Source organism: Gasterosteus aculeatus, chromosome 11, assembly GCF_964276395.1.
Source record: "Gasterosteus aculeatus chromosome 11, fGasAcu3.hap1.1, whole genome shotgun sequence".
Classification (NCBI taxonomy): domain Eukaryota; kingdom Metazoa; phylum Chordata; class Actinopteri; order Perciformes; family Gasterosteidae; genus Gasterosteus; species Gasterosteus aculeatus.
The window spans coordinates 9,106,238-9,118,628 of NC_135699.1; the positions used below are offsets into that span (position 1 = coordinate 9,106,238).

Below are 12,391 nucleotides of genomic sequence, written 5' to 3' on the forward strand. Positions count from 1 at the left end.
CAGGTGTTGCAAAAACTGTAAACCAATAGCAACTGAGCATTGTTTCTGGTTCTTGGAATCAGTAGAAAATTATAGTTTAGTTTAAGAATCTTCTCAGAAAATGCCAGCTTGTCTATAGAGGACACAGCATTGCACTATTAAAGGCATTCACATCACCCAGTATGATGATGCAAACGCTCTATGTTATAGGAGATGCACTCTGAACATCTGAAAAAAGTTATCAGATTTGGGGGTATAGCTCAGTGGTAGAGCATTTGACTGCAGATCAAGAGGTCCCCAGTTCAAATCTGGGTGCCCCCTCTTTAAATAACTTCTTAGACCGCATAGGATATGGAAATTATTCTACTATTGAGTATTTGTGTCAAGCAACAGGTGTTGCAAAAACTGTAAACCAATAGCAACTGAGCATTGTTTCTGGATGTTGGATTCAGTAGAAAATTATAGTTTAGGTTAAGAATCTTCTCAGAAAATGCCAGCTTGTCAATAGAGGACACAGCATTGCACTATTAAAGGCATTCACATCACCCAGTATGATGATGCAAACGCTCTATGTTATAGGAGATGCACTCTGAACATCTGAAAAAGTCATCAGATTTGGGGGTATAGCTCAGTGGTAGAGCATTTGACTGCAGATCAAGAGGTCCCCAGTTCAAATCTGGGTGCCCCCTTTTTAAAAACAACTTAGACCGCATAGGATATGGAAATTATTCTACTATTGAGTATTTGTGTCAAGCAACAGATTTTGCAAAAACTGTAAACCAATAGCAACTGAGCATTGTTTCTGGATGTTGGATTCAGTAGAAAATTATAGTTTAGGTTAAGAATCTTCTCAGAAAATGCCAGCTTGTCTATAAAGGACACAGCATTGCACTATTAAAGGCATTCACATCACTCAGTATGATGATGCAAACGCTCTAGGTGATAGGAGATGCACGCTGAACTTCTGAAAAAAGTCATCAGATTTGGGGGTATAGCTCAGTGGTAGAGCATTTGACTGCAGATCAAGAGGTCCCCAGTTCAAATCTGGGTGCCCCCTCTTTAAATAACTTCTTAGACCGCATAGGATATGGAAATTATTCTACTATTGAGTATTTGTATCAGGCAACAGGTGTTGCGAAAACTGTAAACCAATAGCAACTGAGCATTGTTTCTGGATGTTGGATTCAGTAGAAAATTATAGTTTAGGTTAAGAATCTTCTCAGAAAATGCCAGATTGTCTGTAGAGGACACAGCATTGCACTATTAAAGGCATTCACATCACCCAGTATGATGATGCAAACGCTCTATGTTATAGGAGATGCACTCTGAACATCTGAAAAAAGTTAGCAGATTTGGGGGTATAGCTCAGTGGTAGAGCATTTGACTGCAGATCAAGAGGTCCCCAGTTCAAATCTGGGTGCCCTCTCTTTAAATACCTTCTTAGACCGCATAGGATATGGAAATTATTCTACTATTGAGTATTTGTATCAGGCAACAGGTGTTGCGAAAACTGTAAACCAATAGCAACTGAGCATTGTTTCTGGATGTTGGATTCAGTAGAAAATTATAGTTTAGGGTAAGAGTTTTCTCAGAAAATGCCAGCTTGTCTATAGAGGACACAGCATTGCACTATTAAAGGCATTCACATCACCCAGTATGATGATGCAAACGCTCTATGTGATAGGAGATGCACACTGAACATCTGAAAAAAGTCATCAGATTTGGGGATATAGCTCAGTGGTAGAGCATTTGACTGCAGATCAAGAGGTCCCCAGTTCAAATCTGGGTGCCCCCTCTTTAAATAACTTCTTAGACCGCATAGGATATGGAAATTATTCTACTATTGAGTATTTGTGTCAAGCAACAGGTGTTGCAAAAACTGTAAACCAATAGCAACTGAGCATTGTTTCTGGATGTTGGATTCAGTAGAAAATTATAGTTTAGGTTAAGAATCTTCTCAGAAAATGCCAGCTTGTCTATAGAGGACACAGCATTGCACTATTAAAGGCATTCACATCACCCAGTATGATGATGCAAACGCTCTATGTGGTAGGAGATGCACACTGAACATCTGAAAAAAGTCATCAGATTTGGGGGTATAGCTCAGTGGTAGAGCATTTGACTGCAGATCAAGAGGTCCCCAGTTCAAATCTGGGTGCCCCCTCTTTAAATAACTTCTTAGACCGCATAGGATATGGAAATTATTCTACTATTGAGTATTTGTGTCAAGCAACAGGTGTTGCAAAAACTGTAAACCAATAGCAACTGAGCATTGTTTCTGGATGTTGGATTCAGTAGAAAATTATATTTTAGGTTAAGAATCTTCTCAGAAAATGCCAGCTTGTCTATAGAGGACACAGCATTGCACTATTAAAGGCATTCACATCACCCAGTATGATGATGCAAACGCTCTATGTTATAGCACTTATGTTATGTTATGTTATGCACTCTGAACATCTGAAAAAAGTTATCAGATTTGGGGGTATAGCTCAGTGGTAGAGCATTTGACTGCAGATCAAGAGGTCCCCAGTTCAAATCTGGGTGCCCCCTCTTTAAATTACTTCTTAGACCGCATAGGATATGGAAATTATTCTACTATTGAGTATTTGTGTCAAGCAACAGGTGTTGCAAAAACTGTAAACCAATAGCAACTGAGCATTGTTTCTGGATGTTGGATTCAGTAGAAAATTATAGTTTAGGTTAAGAATCTTCTCAGAAAATGCCAGCTTGTCTATAGAGGACACAGCATTGCACTATTAAAGGCATTCACATCACCCAGTATGATGATGCAAACGCTCTATGTTATAGGAGATGCACTCTGAACATCTGAAAAAAGTTATCAGATTTGGGGGTATAGCTCAGTGGTAGAGCATTTGACTGCAGATCAAGAGGTCCCCAGTTCAAATCTGGGTGCCCCCTCTTTAAATAACTTCTTAGACCGCATAGGATATGGAAATTATTCTACTATTGAGTATTTGTGTCAAGCAACAGATGTTGCAAAAACTGTAAAAAAATAGCAACTGAGCATTGTTTCTGGATGTTGGATTCAGTAGAAAATTATAGTTTAGGTTAAGAATCTTCTCAGAAAATGCCAGCTTGTCAATAGAGGACACAGCATTGCACTATTAAAGGCATTCACATCACCCAGTATGATGATGCAAACGCTCTATGTTATAGGAGATGCACTCTGAACATCTGAAAAAGTCATCAGATTTGGGGGTATAGCTCAGTGGTAGAGCATTTGACTGCAGATCAAGAGGTCCCCAGTTCAAATCTGGGTGCCCCCTCTTTAAATAACTTCTTAGACCGCATAGGATATGGAAATTATTCTACTATTGAGTATTTGTGTCAAGCAACAGGTGTTGCAAAAACTGTAAACCAATAGCAACTGAGCATTGTTTCTGGATGTTGGATTCAGTAGAAAATTATATTTTAGGTTAAGAATCTTCTCAGAAAATGCCAGCTTGTCTATAGAGGACACAGCATTGCACTATTAAAGGCATTCACATCACCCAGTATGATGATGCAAACGCTCTATGTTATAGCACTTATGTTATGTTATGTTATGCACTCTGAACATCTGAAAAAAGTTATCAGATTTGGGGGTATAGCTCAGTGGTAGAGCATTTGACTGCAGATCAAGAGGTCCCCAGTTCAAATCTGGGTGCCCCCTCTTTAAATAACTTCTTAGACCGCATAGGATATGGAAATTATTCTACTATTGAGTATTTGTGTCAAGCAACAGGTGTTGCAAAAACTGTAAACCAATAGCAACTGAGCATTGTTTCTGGATGTTGGATTCAGTAGAAAATTATAGTTTAGGTTAAGAATCTTCTCAGAAAATGCCAGCTTGTCTATAGAGGACACAGCATTGCACTATTAAAGGCATTCACATCACCCAGTATGATGATGCAAACGCTCTATGTTATAGGAGATGCACTCTGAACATCTGAAAAAAGTTATCAGATTTGGGGGTATAGCTCAGTGGTAGAGCATTTGACTGCAGATCAAGAGGTCCCCAGTTCAAATCTGGGTGCCCCCTCTTTAAATAACTTCTTAGACCGCATAGGATATGGAAATTATTCTACTATTGAGTATTTGTGTCAAGCAACAGATGTTGCAAAAACTGTAAAAAAATAGCAACTGAGCATTGTTTCTGGATGTTGGATTCAGTAGAAAATTATAGTTTAGGTTAAGAATCTTCTCAGAAAATGCCAGCTTGTCAATAGAGGACACAGCATTGCACTATTAAAGGCATTCACATCACCCAGTATGATGATGCAAACGCTCTATGTTATAGGAGATGCACTCTGAACATCTGAAAAAGTCATCAGATTTGGGGGTATAGCTCAGTGGTAGAGCATTTGACTGCAGATCAAGAGGTCCCCAGTTCAAATCTGGGTGCCCCCTTTTTAAAAACAACTTAGACCGCATAGGATATGGAAATTATTCTACTATTGAGTATTTGTGTCAAGCAACAGATTTTGCAAAAACTGTAAACCAATAGCAACTGAGCATTGTTTCTGGATGTTGGATTCAGTAGAAAATTATAGTTTAGGTTAAGAATCTTCTCAGAAAATGCCAGCTTGTCTATAGAGGACACAGCATTGCACTATTAAAGGCATTCACATCACCCAGTATGATGATGCAAACGCTCTATGTTATAGGAGATGCACTCTGAACATCTGAAAAAAGTCATCAGATTTGGGGGTATAGCTCAGTGGTAGAGCATTTGACTGCAGATCAAGAGGTCCCCAGTTCAAATCTGGGTGCCCCCTCTTTAAATAACTTCTTAGGCCGCATAGGATATGGAAATTATTTTACTATTGAGTATTTGTGTCAGGCAACAGGTGTTGCAAAGGCTGTAACCCAATAGCAACTGAGCATTGCGTCTGGTTCTTGGAATCAGTAGAAAATTATAGTTTAGTTTAAGAATCTTCTCAGAAAATGCCAGCTTGTCTATAGAGGACACAGCATTGCACTATTAAAGGCATTCACATCACCCAGTATGATGATGCAAACGCTCTATGTTATAGGAGATGCACTCTGAACATCTGAAAAAAGTTATCAGATTTGGGGGTATAGCTCAGTGCTAGAGCATTTGACTGCAGATCAAGAGGTCCCCAGTTCAAATCTGGGTGCCCCCTCTTTAAATAACTTCTTAGACCGCATAGGATATGGAAATTATTCTACTATTGAGTATTTGTGTCAAGCAACAGGTGTTGCAAAAACTGTAAACCAATAGCAACTGAGCATTGTTTCTGGATGTTGGATTCAGTAGAAAATTATAGTTTAGGTTAAGAATCTTCTCAGAAAATGCCAGCTTGTCTATAGAGGACACAGCATTGCACTATTAAAGGCATTCACATCACCCAGTATGATGATGCAAACGCTCTATGTTATAGGAGATGCACTCTGAACATCTGAAAAAAGTCATCAGATTTGGGGGTATAGCTCAGTGGTAGAGCATTTGACTGCAGATCAAGAGGTCCCCAGTTCAAATCTGGGTGCCCCCTCTTTAAATAACTTCTTAGACCGCATAGGATATGGAAATTATTCTACTATTGAGTATTTGTGTCAAGCAATAGGTGTTGCAAAAACTGTAAACCAATAGCAACTGAGCATTGTTTCTGGATGTTGGATTCAGTAGAAAATTATAGTTTAGGTTAAGAATCTTCTCAGAAAATGCCAGCTTGTCTATAAAGGACACAGCATTGCACCATTAAAGGCATTCACATCACCCAGTATGATGATGCAAACGCTCTATGTTATAGGAGATGCACTCTGAACATCTGAAAAAAGTTATCAGATTTGGGGGTATAGCTCAGTGGTAGAGCATTTGACTGCAGATCAAGAGGTCCCCAGTTCAAATCTGGGTGCCCCTTCTTTAAATAACTTCTTAGACCGCATAGGATATGGAAATTATTCTACTATTGAGTATTTGTGTCAAGCAACAGATGTTGCAAAAACTGTAAAAAAATAGCAACTGAGCATTGTTTCTGGATGTTGGATTCAGTAGAAAATTATAGTTTAGGTTAAGAATCTTCTCAGAAAATGCCAGCCTGTCTATAGAGGACACAGCATTGCACTATTAAAGGCATTCACATCACCCAGTATGATGATGCAAACGCTCTATGTTATAGGAGATGCACTCTGAACATCTGAAAAAAGTTATCAGATTTGGGGGTATAGCTCAGTGGTAGAGCATTTGACTGCAGATCAAGAGGTCCCCAGTTCAAATCTGGGTGCCCCCTCTTTAAATAACTTCTTAGACCGCATAGGATATGGAAATTATTCTACTATTGAGTATTTGTGTCAAGCAACAGGTGTTGCAAAAACTGTAAACCAATAGCAACTGAGCATTGTTTCTGGATGTTGGATTCAGTAGAAAATTATAGTTTAGGTTAAGAATCTTCTCAGAAAATGCCAGCTTGTCAATAGAGGACACAGCATTGCACTATTAAAGGCATTCACATCACCCAGTATGATGATGCAAACGCTCTATGTTATAGGAGATGCACTCTGAACATCTGAAAAAAGTTATCAGATTTGGGGGTATAGCTCAGTGGTAGAGCATTTGACTGCAGATCAAGAGGTCCCCAGTTCAAATCTGGGTGCCCCCTCTTTAAATAACTTCTTAGACCGCATAGGATATGGAAATTATTCTACTATTGAGTATTTGTGTCAAGCAACAGATGTTGCAAAAACTGTAAAAAAATAGCAACTGAGCATTGTTTCTGGATGTTGGATTCAGTAGAAAATTATAGTTTAGGTTAAGAATCTTCTCAGAAAATGCCAGCTTGTCAATAGAGGACACAGCATTGCACTATTAAAGGCATTCACATCACCCAGTATGATGATGCAAACGCTCTATGTTATAGGAGATGCACTCTGAACATCTGAAAAAGTCATCAGATTTGGGGGTATAGCTCAGTGGTAGAGCATTTGACTGCAGATCAAGAGGTCCCCAGTTCAAATCTGGGTGCCCCCTCTTTAAATAACTTCTTAGACCGCATAGGATATGGAAATTATTCTACTATTGAGTATTTGTGTCAAGCAACAGGTGTTGCAAAAACTGTAAACCAATAGCAACTGAGCATTGTTTCTGGATGTTGGATTCAGTAGAAAATTATATTTTAGGTTAAGAATCTTCTCAGAAAATGCCAGCTTGTCTATAGAGGACACAGCATTGCACTATTAAAGGCATTCACATCACCCAGTATGATGATGCAAACGCTCTATGTTATAGCACTTATGTTATGTTATGTTATGCACTCTGAACATCTGAAAAAAGTTATCAGATTTGGGGGTATAGCTCAGTGGTAGAGCATTTGACTGCAGATCAAGAGGTCCCCAGTTCAAATCTGGGTGCCCCCTCTTTAAATAACTTCTTAGACCGCATAGGATATGGAAATTATTCTACTATTGAGTATTTGTGTCAAGCAACAGGTGTTGCAAAAACTGTAAACCAATAGCAACTGAGCATTGTTTCTGGATGTTGGATTCAGTAGAAAATTATAGTTTAGGTTAAGAATCTTCTCAGAAAATGCCAGCTTGTCTATAGAGGACACAGCATTGCACTATTAAAGGCATTCACATCACCCAGTATGATGATGCAAACGCTCTATGTTATAGGAGATGCACTCTGAACATCTGAAAAAAGTTATCAGATTTGGGGGTATAGCTCAGTGGTAGAGCATTTGACTGCAGATCAAGAGGTCCCCAGTTCAAATCTGGGTGCCCCCTCTTTAAATAACTTCTTAGACCGCATAGGATATGGAAATTATTCTACTATTGAGTATTTGTGTCAAGCAACAGATGTTGCAAAAACTGTAAAAAAATAGCAACTGAGCATTGTTTCTGGATGTTGGATTCAGTAGAAAATTATAGTTTAGGTTAAGAATCTTCTCAGAAAATGCCAGCTTGTCAATAGAGGACACAGCATTGCACTATTAAAGGCATTCACATCACCCAGTATGATGATGCAAACGCTCTATGTTATAGGAGATGCACTCTGAACATCTGAAAAAGTCATCAGATTTGGGGGTATAGCTCAGTGGTAGAGCATTTGACTGCAGATCAAGAGGTCCCCAGTTCAAATCTGGGTGCCCCCTTTTTAAAAACAACTTAGACCGCATAGGATATGGAAATTATTCTACTATTGAGTATTTGTGTCAAGCAACAGATTTTGCAAAAACTGTAAACCAATAGCAACTGAGCATTGTTTCTGGATGTTGGATTCAGTAGAAAATTATAGTTTAGGTTAAGAATCTTCTCAGAAAATGCCAGCTTGTCTATAGAGGACACAGCATTGCACTATTAAAGGCATTCACATCACCCAGTATGATGATGCAAACGCTCTATGTTATAGGAGATGCACTCTGAACATCTGAAAAAAGTCATCAGATTTGGGGGTATAGCTCAGTGGTAGAGCATTTGACTGCAGATCAAGAGGTCCCCAGTTCAAATCTGGGTGCCCCCTCTTTAAATAACTTCTTAGGCCGCATAGGATATGGAAATTATTTTACTATTGAGTATTTGTGTCAGGCAACAGGTGTTGCAAAGGCTGTAACCCAATAGCAACTGAGCATTGCGTCTGGTTCTTGGAATCAGTAGAAAATTATAGTTTAGTTTAAGAATCTTCTCAGAAAATGCCAGCTTGTCTATAGAGGACACAGCATTGCACTATTAAAGGCATTCACATCACCCAGTATGATGATGCAAACGCTCTATGTTATAGGAGATGCACTCTGAACATCTGAAAAAAGTTATCAGATTTGGGGGTATAGCTCAGTGCTAGAGCATTTGACTGCAGATCAAGAGGTCCCCAGTTCAAATCTGGGTGCCCCCTCTTTAAATAACTTCTTAGACCGCATAGGATATGGAAATTATTCTACTATTGAGTATTTGTGTCAAGCAACAGGTGTTGCAAAAACTGTAAACCAATAGCAACTGAGCATTGTTTCTGGATGTTGGATTCAGTAGAAAATTATAGTTTAGGTTAAGAATCTTCTCAGAAAATGCCAGCTTGTCTATAGAGGACACAGCATTGCACTATTAAAGGCATTCACATCACCCAGTATGATGATGCAAACGCTCTATGTTATAGGAGATGCACTCTGAACATCTGAAAAAAGTCATCAGATTTGGGGGTATAGCTCAGTGGTAGAGCATTTGACTGCAGATCAAGAGGTCCCCAGTTCAAATCTGGGTGCCCCCTCTTTAAATAACTTCTTAGACCGCATAGGATATGGAAATTATTCTACTATTGAGTATTTGTGTCAAGCAACAGGTGTTGCAAAAACTGTAAACCAATAGCAACTGAGCATTGTTTCTGGATGTTGGATTCAGTAGAAAATTATAGTTTAGGTTAAGAATCTTCTCAGAAAATGCCAGCTTGTCTATAGAGGACACAGCATTGCACCATTAAAGGCATTCACATCACCCAGTATGATGATGCAAACGCTCTATGTTATAGGAGATGCACTCTGAACATCTGAAAAAAGTTATCAGATTTGGGGGTATAGCTCAGTGGTAGAGCATTTGACTGCAGATCAAGAGGTCCCCAGTTCAAATCTGGGTGCCCCTTCTTTAAATAACTTCTTAGACCGCATAGGATATGGAAATTATTCTACTATTGAGTATTTGTGTCAAGCAACAGATGTTGCAAAAACTGTAAAAAAATAGCAACTGAGCATTGTTTCTGGATGTTGGATTCAGTAGAAAATTATAGTTTAGGTTAAGAATCTTCTCAGAAAATGCCAGCCTGTCTATAGAGGACACAGCATTGCACTATTAAAGGCATTCACATCACCCAGTATGATGATGCAAACGCTCTATGTTATAGGAGATGCACTCTGAACATCTGAAAAAAGTTATCAGATTTGGGGGTATAGCTCAGTGGTAGAGCATTTGACTGCAGATCAAGAGGTCCCCAGTTCAAATCTGGGTGCCCCCTCTTTAAATAACTTCTTAGACCGCATAGGATATGGAAATTATTCTACTATTGAGTATTTGTGTCAAGCAACAGGTGTTGCAAAAACTGTAAACCAATAGCAACTGAGCATTGTTTCTGGATGTTGGATTCAGTAGAAAATTATAGTTTAGGTTAAGAATCTTCTCAGAAAATGCCAGCTTGTCAATAGAGGACACAGCATTGCACTATTAAAGGCATTCACATCACCCAGTATGATGATGCAAACGCTCTATGTTATAGGAGATGCACTCTGAACATCTGAAAAAAGTCATCAGATTTGGGGGTATAGCTCAGTGGTAGAGCATTTGACTGCAGATCAAGAGGTCCCCAGTTCAAATGTGGGTGCCCCCTTTTTAAAAACAACTTAGAAAGCATAGGATATGGAAATTATTTTACTATTGAGTATTTGTGTCAGGCAACAGGTGTTGCAAAGGCTGTTAACCAATAGCAACTGAGCATTGCGTCTGGTTCTTGGAATCAGTAGAAAATTATAGTTTAGTTTAAGAATCTTCTCAGAAAATGCCAGCTTGTCTGTAGAGGACACAGCATTTCACTATTAAAGGCATTCACATCACCCAGTATGATGATGCAAACGCTCTATGATATAGGAGATGCACTCTGAACATCTGAAAAAAGTTAGCAGATTTGGGGGTATAGCTCAGTGGTAGAGCATTTGACTGCAGATCAAGAGGTCCCCAGTTCAAATCTGGGTGCCCCCTCTTTAAATACCTTCTTAGACCGCATAGGATATGGAAATTATTCTACTATTGAGTATTTGTGTCAAGCAACAGATGTTGCAAAAACTGTAAAAAAATAGCAACTGAGCATTGTTTCTGGATGTTGGATTCAGTAGAAAATTATAGTTTAGGTTAAGAATCTTCTCAGAAAATGCCAGCTTGTCAATAGAGGACACAGCATTGCACTATTAAAGGCATTCACATCACCCAGTATGATGATGCAAACGCTCTATGTTATAGGAGATGCACTCTGAACATCTGAAAAAGTCATCAGATTTGGGGGTATAGCTCAGTGGTAGAGCATTTGACTGCAGATCAAGAGGTCCCCAGTTCAAATCTGGGTGCCCCCTTTTTAAAAACAACTTAGACCGCATAGGATATGGAAATTATTCTACTATTGAGTATTTGTGTCAAGCAACAGATTTTGCAAAAACTGTAAACCAATAGCAACTGAGCATTGTTTCTGGATGTTGGATTCAGTAGAAAATTATAGTTTAGGTTAAGAATCTTCTCAGAAAATGCCAGCTTGTCTATAGAGGACACAGCATTGCACTATTAAAGGCATTCACATCACCCAGTATGATGATGCAAACGCTCTATGTTATAGGAGATGCACTCTGAACATCTGAAAAAAGTCATCAGATTTGGGGGTATAGCTCAGTGGTAGAGCATTTGACTGCAGATCAAGAGGTCCCCAGTTCAAATCTGGGTGCCCCCTCTTTAAATAACTTCTTAGACCGCATAGGATATGGAAAATATTCTACTATTGAGTATTTGTGTCAAGCAACAGGTGTTGCAAAAACTGTAAACCAATAGCAACTGAGCATTGTTTCTGGATGTTGGATTCAGTAGAAAATTATAGTTTAGGTTAAGAATCTTCTCAGAAAATGCCAGCTTGTCTATAGAGGACACAGCATTGCACTATTAAAGGCATTCACATCACCCAGTATGATAATGCAAACGCTCTATGTTACAGGAGATGCACTCTGAACATCTGAAAAAAGTTATCGGATTTGGAGGTATAGCTCAGTGGTAGAGCATTTGACTGCAGATCAAGAGGTCCCCAGTTCAAATCTGGGTGCCCCCTTTTTAAAAACAACTTAGAAAGCATAGGATATGGAAATTATTTTACTATTGAGTATTTGTGTCAGGCAACAGGTGTTGCAAAGGCTGTAAACCAATAGCAACTGAGCATTGCGTCTGGTTCTTGGAATCAGTAGAAAATTATAGTTTAGTTTAAGAATCTTCTCAGAAAATGCCAGCTTGTCTGTAGAGGACACAGCATTGCACTATTAAAGGCATTCACATCACCCAGTATGATGATGCAAACGCTCTATGTTATAGGAGATGCACTCTGAACATCTGAAAAAAGTTATCAGATTTGGGGGTATAGCTCAGTGGTAGAGCATTTGACTGCAGATCAAGAGGTCCCCAGTTCAAATCTGGGTGCCCCCTCTTTAAATAACTTCTTAGACCGCAGAGGATATGGAAATTATTCTACTATTGAGTATTTGTGTCAAGCAACAGATGTTGCAAAAACTGTAAAAAAAATAGCAACTGAGCATTGTTTCTGGATGTTGGATTCAGTAGAAAATTATAGTTTAGGTTAAGAATCTTCTCAGAAAATGCCAGCCTGTCTATAGAGGACACAGCATTGCACTATTAAAGGCATTCACATCACCCAGTATGATGATGCAAA

General features: G+C 38.9%; 33 non-coding genes across 33 annotated transcripts; all 33 read left to right on the top strand.

Moving 5' to 3' along the window:
* Window positions 1-228: 228 nt before the first annotated feature.
* trnac-gca (transfer RNA cysteine (anticodon GCA)) lies at window positions 229-300 on the top strand. Its single transcript has one exon. It is a non-coding gene; the product is annotated as a tRNA-Cys (tRNA).
* Window positions 301-596: 296 nt separating this feature from the next.
* trnac-gca (transfer RNA cysteine (anticodon GCA)) lies at window positions 597-668 on the top strand. The gene has a single exon. It is a non-coding gene; the product is annotated as a tRNA-Cys (tRNA).
* A 296-nt stretch (window positions 669-964) lies between these two features.
* Window positions 965-1,036, top strand: trnac-gca (transfer RNA cysteine (anticodon GCA)). Its single transcript has one exon. It is a non-coding gene; the product is annotated as a tRNA-Cys (tRNA).
* A 297-nt stretch (window positions 1,037-1,333) lies between these two features.
* Window positions 1,334-1,405, top strand: trnac-gca (transfer RNA cysteine (anticodon GCA)). Its single transcript has one exon. It is a non-coding gene; the product is annotated as a tRNA-Cys (tRNA).
* Window positions 1,406-1,702: 297 nt separating this feature from the next.
* On the top strand, window positions 1,703-1,774 carry trnac-gca (transfer RNA cysteine (anticodon GCA)). The gene has a single exon. It is a non-coding gene; the product is annotated as a tRNA-Cys (tRNA).
* Window positions 1,775-2,071: 297 nt separating this feature from the next.
* trnac-gca (transfer RNA cysteine (anticodon GCA)) lies at window positions 2,072-2,143 on the top strand. The gene has a single exon. It is a non-coding gene; the product is annotated as a tRNA-Cys (tRNA).
* Window positions 2,144-2,457: 314 nt separating this feature from the next.
* Window positions 2,458-2,529, top strand: trnac-gca (transfer RNA cysteine (anticodon GCA)). Its single transcript has one exon. It is a non-coding gene; the product is annotated as a tRNA-Cys (tRNA).
* A 297-nt stretch (window positions 2,530-2,826) lies between these two features.
* On the top strand, window positions 2,827-2,898 carry trnac-gca (transfer RNA cysteine (anticodon GCA)). Its single transcript has one exon. It is a non-coding gene; the product is annotated as a tRNA-Cys (tRNA).
* Window positions 2,899-3,194: 296 nt separating this feature from the next.
* On the top strand, window positions 3,195-3,266 carry trnac-gca (transfer RNA cysteine (anticodon GCA)). The gene has a single exon. It is a non-coding gene; the product is annotated as a tRNA-Cys (tRNA).
* Window positions 3,267-3,580: 314 nt separating this feature from the next.
* trnac-gca (transfer RNA cysteine (anticodon GCA)) lies at window positions 3,581-3,652 on the top strand. The gene has a single exon. It is a non-coding gene; the product is annotated as a tRNA-Cys (tRNA).
* Window positions 3,653-3,949: 297 nt separating this feature from the next.
* On the top strand, window positions 3,950-4,021 carry trnac-gca (transfer RNA cysteine (anticodon GCA)). The gene has a single exon. It is a non-coding gene; the product is annotated as a tRNA-Cys (tRNA).
* A 296-nt stretch (window positions 4,022-4,317) lies between these two features.
* On the top strand, window positions 4,318-4,389 carry trnac-gca (transfer RNA cysteine (anticodon GCA)). The gene has a single exon. It is a non-coding gene; the product is annotated as a tRNA-Cys (tRNA).
* A 296-nt stretch (window positions 4,390-4,685) lies between these two features.
* On the top strand, window positions 4,686-4,757 carry trnac-gca (transfer RNA cysteine (anticodon GCA)). Its single transcript has one exon. It is a non-coding gene; the product is annotated as a tRNA-Cys (tRNA).
* Window positions 4,758-5,054: 297 nt separating this feature from the next.
* trnac-gca (transfer RNA cysteine (anticodon GCA)) lies at window positions 5,055-5,126 on the top strand. The gene has a single exon. It is a non-coding gene; the product is annotated as a tRNA-Cys (tRNA).
* A 297-nt stretch (window positions 5,127-5,423) lies between these two features.
* On the top strand, window positions 5,424-5,495 carry trnac-gca (transfer RNA cysteine (anticodon GCA)). The gene has a single exon. It is a non-coding gene; the product is annotated as a tRNA-Cys (tRNA).
* Window positions 5,496-5,792: 297 nt separating this feature from the next.
* Window positions 5,793-5,864, top strand: trnac-gca (transfer RNA cysteine (anticodon GCA)). Its single transcript has one exon. It is a non-coding gene; the product is annotated as a tRNA-Cys (tRNA).
* A 297-nt stretch (window positions 5,865-6,161) lies between these two features.
* trnac-gca (transfer RNA cysteine (anticodon GCA)) lies at window positions 6,162-6,233 on the top strand. Its single transcript has one exon. It is a non-coding gene; the product is annotated as a tRNA-Cys (tRNA).
* Window positions 6,234-6,530: 297 nt separating this feature from the next.
* On the top strand, window positions 6,531-6,602 carry trnac-gca (transfer RNA cysteine (anticodon GCA)). The gene has a single exon. It is a non-coding gene; the product is annotated as a tRNA-Cys (tRNA).
* Window positions 6,603-6,898: 296 nt separating this feature from the next.
* Window positions 6,899-6,970, top strand: trnac-gca (transfer RNA cysteine (anticodon GCA)). The gene has a single exon. It is a non-coding gene; the product is annotated as a tRNA-Cys (tRNA).
* A 314-nt stretch (window positions 6,971-7,284) lies between these two features.
* Window positions 7,285-7,356, top strand: trnac-gca (transfer RNA cysteine (anticodon GCA)). Its single transcript has one exon. It is a non-coding gene; the product is annotated as a tRNA-Cys (tRNA).
* A 297-nt stretch (window positions 7,357-7,653) lies between these two features.
* Window positions 7,654-7,725, top strand: trnac-gca (transfer RNA cysteine (anticodon GCA)). Its single transcript has one exon. It is a non-coding gene; the product is annotated as a tRNA-Cys (tRNA).
* Window positions 7,726-8,021: 296 nt separating this feature from the next.
* On the top strand, window positions 8,022-8,093 carry trnac-gca (transfer RNA cysteine (anticodon GCA)). The gene has a single exon. It is a non-coding gene; the product is annotated as a tRNA-Cys (tRNA).
* A 296-nt stretch (window positions 8,094-8,389) lies between these two features.
* On the top strand, window positions 8,390-8,461 carry trnac-gca (transfer RNA cysteine (anticodon GCA)). The gene has a single exon. It is a non-coding gene; the product is annotated as a tRNA-Cys (tRNA).
* A 297-nt stretch (window positions 8,462-8,758) lies between these two features.
* On the top strand, window positions 8,759-8,830 carry trnac-gca (transfer RNA cysteine (anticodon GCA)). Its single transcript has one exon. It is a non-coding gene; the product is annotated as a tRNA-Cys (tRNA).
* A 297-nt stretch (window positions 8,831-9,127) lies between these two features.
* On the top strand, window positions 9,128-9,199 carry trnac-gca (transfer RNA cysteine (anticodon GCA)). Its single transcript has one exon. It is a non-coding gene; the product is annotated as a tRNA-Cys (tRNA).
* A 297-nt stretch (window positions 9,200-9,496) lies between these two features.
* Window positions 9,497-9,568, top strand: trnac-gca (transfer RNA cysteine (anticodon GCA)). The gene has a single exon. It is a non-coding gene; the product is annotated as a tRNA-Cys (tRNA).
* Window positions 9,569-9,865: 297 nt separating this feature from the next.
* Window positions 9,866-9,937, top strand: trnac-gca (transfer RNA cysteine (anticodon GCA)). The gene has a single exon. It is a non-coding gene; the product is annotated as a tRNA-Cys (tRNA).
* A 297-nt stretch (window positions 9,938-10,234) lies between these two features.
* On the top strand, window positions 10,235-10,306 carry trnac-gca (transfer RNA cysteine (anticodon GCA)). The gene has a single exon. It is a non-coding gene; the product is annotated as a tRNA-Cys (tRNA).
* Window positions 10,307-10,602: 296 nt separating this feature from the next.
* Window positions 10,603-10,674, top strand: trnac-gca (transfer RNA cysteine (anticodon GCA)). Its single transcript has one exon. It is a non-coding gene; the product is annotated as a tRNA-Cys (tRNA).
* Window positions 10,675-10,970: 296 nt separating this feature from the next.
* Window positions 10,971-11,042, top strand: trnac-gca (transfer RNA cysteine (anticodon GCA)). The gene has a single exon. It is a non-coding gene; the product is annotated as a tRNA-Cys (tRNA).
* A 296-nt stretch (window positions 11,043-11,338) lies between these two features.
* trnac-gca (transfer RNA cysteine (anticodon GCA)) lies at window positions 11,339-11,410 on the top strand. The gene has a single exon. It is a non-coding gene; the product is annotated as a tRNA-Cys (tRNA).
* A 297-nt stretch (window positions 11,411-11,707) lies between these two features.
* trnac-gca (transfer RNA cysteine (anticodon GCA)) lies at window positions 11,708-11,779 on the top strand. The gene has a single exon. It is a non-coding gene; the product is annotated as a tRNA-Cys (tRNA).
* A 296-nt stretch (window positions 11,780-12,075) lies between these two features.
* Window positions 12,076-12,147, top strand: trnac-gca (transfer RNA cysteine (anticodon GCA)). Its single transcript has one exon. It is a non-coding gene; the product is annotated as a tRNA-Cys (tRNA).
* Window positions 12,148-12,391: the final 244 nt, after the last annotated feature.